The sequence below is a fragment of the Arvicanthis niloticus genome, chromosome 1, assembly GCF_011762505.2.
Source record: "Arvicanthis niloticus isolate mArvNil1 chromosome 1, mArvNil1.pat.X, whole genome shotgun sequence".
Lineage (NCBI taxonomy): Eukaryota > Metazoa > Chordata > Mammalia > Rodentia > Muridae > Arvicanthis > Arvicanthis niloticus.
In genome coordinates this window covers 20,585,820-20,596,354 of record NC_047658.1, presented here as the reverse complement: position 1 = coordinate 20,596,354, position 10,535 = coordinate 20,585,820, and positions in this window count along the sequence as shown.

The following is a 10,535-nucleotide window of genomic DNA, read 5'->3' as shown; positions in this document are numbered from 1 at the left end:
GAAATGTATATATTGGAGGACATGTTTATTTCATTCTAGAAGCAACTGAACCATGGCTCAGAACTTTTATGATCAAGAATTCCATTCCTAGCACTTGCATTAGGCAACTCAACAACTGTCTGTATTTCTAGCTTTGGGGGATCCAGTATTATCTTCTAGCCTCTGTGGCCACTACGCTCACATGTACTTAAGCACAGATACATGTTAAAGAAAAGGCTTGGGAAATGTATAGTAAGACTGTTTCAAACACGCAAAACGCCGAGCATGTTGGGCAATTTAAAGGAGGTGCTCTTTGCAACCATATTTTAGTTGTTGAGGAAAAGTATGTTAAAATGTCAGGTGGTTTCTAATTGATTTCTTCAAAGCTTTCCTCAGAGTCCACTGTCACTGCCAACTCTGACCTAATAACAAGCACAGTAGGTGCACACCAGTGTTTGTGCAGCTAAAGGCAGTGTCCGTCTCCCAGCTTGTAGTTCAGCACTCCCTAATGGAGTACCTGCTGCAGATGAGTGTTGTCAGCAAGCAAGGCCGTCTGACCAGGGGGTTTTCCTGCTGATTTTGATGATTTTCACAGAAAGAATTTGAGAATTAAATCTTAGGCTACCAGTAACATTTCAGATCTTTATATGTTATCATTGTAGCACGAGACTAGTGCCGTGTGACCAGCATATGTCATAGTGAAGATGTCTTTAAACTGGTGTTTGTGGTCTGCGTTCTTAAGACTGTGCTAAGGTTTGTGGGGAGTGAAGCAGCACCATGGGGACCATGAGACACTCCACAACTGTTGAGAACTGGAAGCACACACATTTAGCAAATCCAGGGTGGACTTTAGAGATGCTGAAGTTCTGGTAGTTACATGGAGTACCCACTGGAGTGTTTGGACCGCTCTATCCAAATGTGTTTGGCCTGATAGTGGGAAGAAGCAGTGCTACTATGCAGGGACTACAAATTTTTCCTGGAGTAATAGATAATGATTATCAAGGTGAGATTAAGGCACAGGCAATTCAGAATATAGTCACCATTCCTACAGGAATGAGGATAGCTCAACTATTGTTACTTCCATTGTACCCTACTAATCACAAATATAAGAATCCTAAAAGAGGAGATTAAGGCTTTGGTTCCTCTGATACATATTGGGTACAGCCCATAGTTAAACAAAAACCTATGATGACACTATGGCTGGATGGAAAGGCATTCCAAGGCTTGGTTGACACAGGAGCTGGTGTGACTATCCTAAAACAGAGTGATTGGCCTGCCACCTGGCCTCTGACCCCAACCTTAACCAATCTAAGGGGTATTGGACAAAGTCAAAATCCACAACAAAGCTCTAAGGTGCTGATGTGGAAAGATAAAGAAGGTAATACAGGGAATATACAACCCTATGTCATCCCAGGCCTTCCCATTAATCTCTGGGGCAGAGATCTGTTATCCCAGTTGGGATTGATTATGTGCAACCCTAATGAAGTAATCATGGCTCAAAATGGTGAACTAGATTTTCCCCAGGGAAAGGATTAGGAAAAAGTGAAAAAGGGGTTACTCATCCTTTTGAGGTTTATGGTAACACTGGAAGAAGAAAATTGGGGGCTACTGATTCAGCTGCACCCCTAGGGCGTTGTGCGGATCCCATCACCTGGAAGGGGGACTCGCCCGTCTGGGTGGATCAGTGGTCTCTAACCACCGAAAAAATTACAAGCTGCTCAATTGTTAGTGCAGGAGCAATTACAGGCAGGACATTTAGAGGAGAGTAACTCTCCCTGGAATACCCCAATATTTGTCATTAGGAAAAAGTCAGGAAAGTGGAGACTGAGACCTGAGGGCTGTTAATGCAACCATGGTTAGGATGGGAGCCTTACAACCTGGGCTGCCCACACCGATGGCCATACCTTTAGGCTATTATAAAATAGTCATAGATTTAAAAGATTGTTTTTTTACTATCCCATTGCATCCTAATGACAGCGCTTTGCTTTCAGTGTTCCTGCTATAAATTTTAGAGAACCTATGAAGAGATATCAATGGAAGGTCTTGCCTCAGGGTATGGCTAACAGTCCTACCTTGTGCCAAAAGTTTGTGGCTTCCGCCATAGAGGGTGTTAGAACCATGTGGAAACAAATCTATATGATTCATTTCATGGATGATATTTTAATTGCAGGGAAAGATGGAAAACGGGTACTCCAGTGCTTTGATGATCTTAGAACAGCTTTACAGGCTGCAGGATTACAAATAGCACCAGAAAAAGTACAATTACAAGATCCATATACTTATTTAGGATTTCAGATTAATGGTCCATGTATTATTAATAGTAAGGCCACCTTGAGGACTGATTCCCTTAAGACACTTAATGATTTTCATATGTTATTGGGAGTCATTAATTGGCTACAACCATATTTGAAACTCACGAGAATTGAAGCCTCTGTTTGAGATTCTCAAAGGAGATCCTGACCCTAAGTCTGACAGGGCTCTAACAGAGGAAGGTAGAAAAGCCTTACAGAAGGTAGAGAATGCTATTTCATCTCAATTTGTAACTCACATTAATTATTCTAAACCTTTATATTTTCTTATTTTTAACACTAAACTAACTCCTACTGCAGTTTTTTGGCAAACTACACCCATATTATGGGTCCATCTTCCCTCATCCCCTAAGAAGGTTCTTTATCCATACTATGTTGCTGTAGCTGATATGATTGTGTTGGTCAGAGATAATACTCAAAAATACTTTGGAAAGGATCCTGATGTAATAGTACAACCCTATACAAGGCATCAGGTTGATTGGCTTATGCACAGTTCTAAAGTCTGGCCTATTGCATGTGCCTCATTTGCTGGTCAGATAGATAGTCATTATCCATCAGATAAATTGATTCAGGTTTGTAATCGCCATGAATTCGTTTTTCCATCTCGTACTGCGCATGCACCTATCGAGGAAGCATTGCTAGTTTTCATTGATGGTTCCTCATCAGGAACAGCTGCTTATGCCTTTCAAGATCAAGTAGTCTCCTTTGCTACATCATCCGTGTCAGCTCAGTTGGTTGAATTACATGCTGTTGTTGCTGTGTTTCAAGCATTTCCAAATCAAACCATTAATATTTATACAGATAGCTCATATATAGCTCAATCTATCCCTCTGCTAGAAACTGCTGCACAAATAAAGTATTCCTCAGAAGCAGCCAATTTGTTTTTACAGTGCCAACAATTAATTTTGAGGAGAAAGTGTAAATTCTTTATAGGACACCTGAGAGCCCACACTGGGCTACCAGGTCCTCTCTCTGAGGGAAGCACCAAGGCAGATCTAGCTACTCGCGTAGCTGCAGTGACTTTATCAGAACTCAGAAGAAGAATTATTAGGTATTAGGAGCTTGGAAAGAAGCTTGGAACTTGGAGGCACTAGGGACTAGGGACGAGGAACTCAAGACTTGGGACTTGGACTAGGAAGAGAGACTGAAGAATAAACGAGATTGAATCACACTCTGTCTGGTCTCCATTCCTCGTGTCCTTCCTCACTCACTCTCTTACTGAACCCCAACTGGCTGACTGGAGCAGCTTGGGGCAGTGTGGGCTAACAAGTTAGTCCCCAAGGCTTTTGGCAGTGCGGGTTCCAACATTGACAGAGAGGTCTGGGACATTTTGTCCCCCAAACATGGGGCAGCTCGGGCCGCAACAGAGACCCACCCCCAAAATACCCCTCTTAAACTTAACTGATTAAAATGATAAGAATGTTTTTTATTGGTTATTTTATTTATTTATTACATTTTACATGTTATCCCCCATCCCAGTTTTCCCTCCACAACACCCTATCCTATACCCCCACCCAACCCCCAATCCCACCTCACCGCCCTAGCATTCTCCTATGCTGGGGCATCGAGCCTTCACAGGACCAAGGGCCTCTCCTCCCATTGATGCTCGATAAGGCCCTCCTCTGCTACATATGCAGCTGGAGCCAATGGTCCTTCCATGTGTACTCTGGTTGGTGTTATAGTCCCTGGGAGCTCTGGGTGGTCTGGTTGGTTGATATTGTTTTTCCTATGGGGTTGCAAACCCCTTCAGCTCCTTCAGTCCTTCCCCTAACTCCTCCATCGGGTTCACCGTGCTCTGTCTGATGGTTGGCTGCATGCATCCACATCTGTATTGGTCAGGCTCCGGCAGAGCCTCTCAGGAGACAGCTGTATCAGGCATGGATCCTCAGGTGGGGCAGTCTCTGGATGGCCTTTCCTTCAGTCTCTGCTCCACTTTGTCCCTGTATTTCCTTTAGACAGGAGCAATTCTGGGTTAAAATTTTTGAGTAGGTGGATGGCCCCATCCCTCAACCGGGGGCCATGCCTAACCTAGATACGATCTGACAGGTTCTCCCTCTCCTTTGTGGGGTATTTCAGCTAATGTCATCCCCTTGAGGTCCTGGGAGGCTCTTGCTTTCCTGGCATCTGGGACTCTCTGGTTGCTATCCCCAGTTACCCATCCCCCATTACTACACACCTCTGTTCAGTTTCCTGATTCTGTACATCTCCATCTCCTCCTGTACCTGATCCTGCCCCACCTTTTCCCCTCCCCCTTCTTTCTTCTTCCCAAGACCCTCCCACCCTCTATCTCCCCTGATTATTTTGTTCCCTCTTCTAAGTAGGACCAAAGCATCCACACTTTGGCCTTCCTTCTTCTTGAGCTTCATATGGTCTGTGAGTTGTATTATGGGTATTCTGAGCTTTTTTTTTTTTTTTTCTAAAATCCACTTATCAATGAGTGCATACTATGTGCGTCCTTTTGTGACTGGGTTATTTCACTCAGGATAATATTTTCTAGGTCCATCCATTTGCCTACGAATTTCATGAAATTGTTTTTAATAGCTGAGTAGTACTCCATTTTGTAAATGTACCACATTTTCTGTACCCATTATTCCTCTGTTGAAGGACATCTGGGTTGTTTCCAGTTTCTGGCTATTATAAATAAGGCTGCTATGAACATAGTAGAGCATGTGTCCTTGTTAAATGTTGGAGCATCTTCTGGGTATATGCTGGATCCTCAGGTAATGCTATGTCCAATTTTCTGAAGAACTGCCAAACTGATTTTCAGAGTGGTTGTACCAGCTTGCAATCCCACCAGCAATGGAGGAGTGTTCCTCTTTCTCCACATCCTCACCAGCATCTGCTATCACCTGAGTTTGATCTTAGCCATTCTGACTGGTGTGAAGTGGAATCTCAGGGTTGTTTTGATTTGCATTTCCCTGATGACTAAGGATGCTGAACATTTCTTTAAGTGCTTCTCAGCCTTCAAGATTCCTCAGTTGGCAGTGGTGGTGCACGCCTTTAATCCCAGCACTTGGGAGGCAGAGGCTGGCGGATTTCTGAGTTCGAGGCCAGCCTGGTCTACAGAGTGAGTTCCAGGACAGCCAGGACTACACAAAGAAACCCTGTCTCGAAAAACAAAAAAAAAAAAAAAGAGAGAGAGAGAGAGAGAGAGAGAGAGAGACAGTGTTTCTCTTGACTGTCCTGAAACTCATTCTGTAGACCAGGCTGGCCTCAAATTCACAGAGATTCATCTGCCTCTGCTTCCCAAGCGCTGGAATAAAGGCCCCTGGCTGCCACTGCGACTACCATCACCACCACCACCCAGCCCAGTCGGATAGCAGTTTTATTGAACTAAGCTCAGGTGCTTTCAAGTAGGGAGTCAGGTAAATAGGTCTAGAGGAGAAAAATCATGTTTAATTGGGATGCATTAAAGTTGGAGGCATCTGAAGACACCCAAGAACTGTCAAGTGAGATAGCTGATGAACCTGCAGCCTGGAGTTTGGGGCTTTTTGAATGACTGTGTTCTAGAGGCATTTGTTAGTTTTTAACCTATTCACAGGCTGAAACAGGAAATCTGAATTTGCTCATTTATTGGTATTTTAAGGAACATAATTATTTGACCATGTTGTATTTACTAAAAGGTTCCATGGCTCCAATTCCGAATTCAAGGATTATTGGTGACTCTAGCTTTTAAGCAGGTCTGCTTTGGCCCACAGCTTGCATTTGAAGTCCTAGGCAGTGGTTCAGTTGGTTACTGTTATATACAGTTTCTACATCTTTTATTCTAACTGATAATGTGTCATGAAGCTTATTCCACAGTACTTAGGGATATGGTGATCTCTGTAATTTTGTGACAACTTTTGAGGTGTTAGGCCCTCTAACTTTGTGGCTTTTCAAGATCATTTTGCTCCTCTGGATTTTTTTTTTTTTTTTTCATTTTTTTTTTTTCCGAGACAGGGTTTCTCTGTGTAGTCCTGGCTGTCCTGGAACTCACTTTGTAGACCAGGCTGGCCTTGAACTCAGAAATCTGCCTGCCTCTGCCTCCCAAGTGCTGGGATTAAAGGCGTGCGCCACCACCGCCCAGCGATTTTTTTGCATTTTTATATGAACCTAAAAATCAGCTTGTCAGGCTGGAGTGATGGCTCAGAACTGCCACTCTCTTCCAGTGTTTTTGTCTGCATGTATGTATATGTACCATGTATGTGACTGGTGCCTATGGAGGTCAGAAGAGTGTGTCAGATCTCTTGGAATTGTGAGTTACAGATAGTTGTGAGCTACTTTGTGACTGTTGAGAACTGAGCCCAGGTCCTTTGCAAGAGCAGTGTGGCTAGTGCTCAGCTCCTGACAGCCGAGCCGTCTCTTCAGTGTAACAGTAGCGGCTGCTGCACACTCCAAGGATAGGGTGAACAAAGTGGATCTCATAATGAGAGTTCGTGTATTACAGTATAATTCAATAATTTTTGGAGACATTGCTGTTTCCTTACAGGGTTTGTACCTTAAAGTCCTGCCCTTACCAGCCCCTATCTGTGTCCCCCCCCAAAAAAAAAAAAAAAAAAAAAAAAACTGCCAAAGAATTCCTGTTGAATCCCTCCTTCATCAGGGAGCTTTTAAGACATCACAACTCCCTTGAATGAATGAAGAGGCTGGGGCAGGGAGGAGGAGAAACTAAAGGGAGACCGGGCCCGGGTCTTGTGAGAGTCTGTTCCCTTCCTAAGATAAGCATGCAGTGATTGCAGCATGATATGGTAGTGCAAGCTCCACAGGCCTCAACCACTGTCTTGTCCTGGGGAAAAGATACAATCATCTCTTGAGAGCCCCAGCAGAACAGTAAGAGTTTTGCTTTGTTTTGAGAAAGGCCCTCTTCTAAAAAAACAAAACAAAACAAAACAAAACAAAACAAAAAACTACCTGTCCTGGAACTCACTATGTAGACCAGCCTTGCCTTGAACTTACAGAGACCTGCCTGCCTCTCTAGGGATAAAGGTATTTGCCACCAACACAGGCATGAGTAAGATTTTTTATTTAGTTTCTTTTTTTTTTTTTTTTTTTGGTTTTTCGAGACAGGGTTTCTCTGTGTAGCCCTGGCTGTCCTGGAATTCACTCTGTAGACCAAGCTGGCCTTGAACTCAGAAATCTGCCTGCCTCTGCCTCCCAAGTGCTGGGAGGCACTACCGCCCGGCCATAAGTAAGATTTTACTTCAATTTTTAATTGCATATTATCTGTCTACATATGTATGCATGCAACTGGGGGTGGTGTTTGAAAGAGACCCACATTTACTCTTGAGGGCTGCTGTACTGGATAGTATACACAAGCATATTGTCAGCCATGTGTTGATTTTCACAGGTCCTCTTCATTCACAGTGAGGACACTGCTGATAAAGATATACCAAAGCTGACAGGGCAAAGCAAGTCACAACGACTCAATGATTGGCAGGCCCAGCCGTTGACCACAACAGCTAGTCTAATGATTTTTAAAATGTTGAAAATTGTGTGCATGCACACATGTTGGGAGCTGACTTTTAGCAGAAAGTGGCTATCATCTTTGCAGCCATCTCAAACCATATACCCTGATAGAGACTTGTCAACAGCCTACAACAACTGAAGCACACTCTGATAAATATCTTGTTTATCCCACATATCTTGTTTTGCTGTTTAGTGACCCCAGCTGCATGGTACCTGTGGTAAACTGTCTTCAGTTGTGTTCCCCTGCTTGTGCTTATACCCAGGATTTCCTTGTAATAGGGTCAATAGGAGGTGAGTATAGTCTATGGGAGACAGTAAACAAGACTTGACTACAGACCCTCTGTTTTGTCTCTATTCTTCGAGTCTCTTCCCCTTCTTCCCCCCATTCTCTCTCTTGCTAGACCCTGACCTGAGGACTGGAGCAGCAGAGCAGTCCGGGACATTTTGGCCCCCAGGTGTGGGGCAGCTTTGGCGCCCAATGTGGGGCAGCTCGGGTGGTCCTCAATACACACACACATGCACACACAGGTATACCCATGCACACAAGGGCAGATGCTTATGGAGACCAGAGATGTATCCCCATGAAACTGGAGTTACACATAGGTGGTTGTGAATTGTCTGACAGGTGTTGGGAGCCAAACTCTGATCTTAACCACTGAGCCAACTCTCCAGCCCTCACAGCTGCTACTCCCAGTGCTCTATGAGTACGAATCACAAAAGGAGGAGGGGCCTGAGGATGACTCTCATTAAAGAGATAGGCTGTTTCTACAGAGGACAGATTCAATGTCCAGCACCCATGTGTCGGCTCACAACCATCTGTAATTCCAGTTTCCAGGGATCTGAGAACCCCTTTTACAGCTTCCTCAAGCACTGCATGTGGCATACATACATACACACAAGTAAAATACCCTTAAACATAAAACAATCTTTATGAATGCTTATGCTATCTAGCTTTGAAAACCAGGCCTGTTCTTTAGTAATCACGCCAGTTTTAAAGTCTACAAAAAGACATGCTGCATTCTATGAATAAACGCAAAGAAGAGAGATACTTGAGCAGTTAGGAGGATGTCTTAGTTTACTATTGCTGTGATAAAACATCATGGCCAAAAGCAAATTGGCAGGGAAAGGGTATATTCAGTTTACACTTCCACTGCACTGTTCATAACTGCAGTCAAGACAGGAACTCAAACAGGACAGGAACCTGGAGGGAGGAGCTGATGCAGAGGCCGTGGAAGATGCTATTTGCTTGCTTTGGTTTTGCTTTTTTGCTTTTTTTTTTTTTTTTTTTTGCTTTGCTTTGCTTTGCTTTGCTTTCTTGCTTGCTTGCTCAGGCCTGCTTTCGGCTAGAACCCAAGATCACCAGCCCAGGGTGACAACACCCACAATTGGCTGAATCTTTACTCACTAAGAAAATGTTCCACAGACTTGCCTACAGCCTGATCTTAGGGAGGCAATTTCTCAGTTGGGGGTTTCCTTCTCTCAGATGACATTAGCTTGTGTCAAGTTGACATAAAATTTGCCAGCACAATTGACTCTTTTTATCAACTTGACATACAAGCACATCATTCCATAACATAATTTCCCTTCTTGTTCATCCCTAAGTTCATAGATTAATATCAAACTATAAAACATTACAAATTTAAAAAGCCCACAGTCTTTAAAATTCAAGCACTTTCAAATTTGGTCTCTTTAAAACTCAAAAATCTCTTTAAAATTTCAAAGTCTCTCAACTATGGGCCCCTGTAAAATCAAGACAACTTATTTCAAGAGGGAATGACCAATGCAAAGTCCAGCAGTGGCAACACCCACATCAATCACTAAGACAATGTACTGGGGCTGCCTCTCTACAGCCCGATCTGATGGAGGCATTTTCTCAGTTGAGGTTCCCTCAGATGACTCTAGAGCAGTGGTTCTCAACCTTCCTAATGCTGTGACCCCAGTTCCTCATGTGATGACCCCACAGTCATAAAAATATTTCTGTTGCTCGAAAAACCAAAACAAACAAAAAATTTCTGTTGCTACTTCATTACTGTAATTTTGCTACTGTTGTGTTTTCCGATGGTCTCAGGTGACCCCTGGGAAAAGGGTTTCCTCCCCAAAGGAGTCTCAAGCCACACGTTGAGAACTGCTGCTCTAGCTTCTGTCAAATTGGCATGACACTAGCCTGCACACAGAGTGCACTGCTCTGGCAGGGGTGGCGGGGGAGGGTCCAATTCCCAACATCTCTGCCCAGCAGCTCACAACCATCTATTGCTCAACTCCTGGGAAACAGAATAGTAAACATTTTCTCAAGTAAGCCAAGTCCTTGTTATAGCTAAGATTTTTGTATTTAATTAGAATATAATAAAACTCAGATTACTTTCCTTTCTTCCTTTTACATTTCCTCCCAACCATGGCCTCCTTTAAAAAAAATATATATATATATATATATTTATATATATATATTTTTTTTTTTTTTTTTTTTTTTTTTTTTAATGTGCCTTCACACACACCACATGCATGAGGGAGTGCTGGCAGATGGCCAGAAGAGGGCCTTCAATTCCCCAGAGCTAGAGTTAGAGACAGTTGTGACCCATGTCAGAGCTGGGAACCAAACCCGCGTGCTCAGACCAGCTGAGCCATCTCTGAATCCCAGGCCTCCTTTTGAACCATTGTTGCTACACACAGGCACAGACAAGCATAATACAACCTGGCAAGTCACTTGTCTGCATGTGTCTCAGGGCCGACCAGACCATTTGGTATTGGATACCCAGTTGGTATCATCCCAAAGTGAAGTTCTAATTTGGTAGACAAAAGGACTTG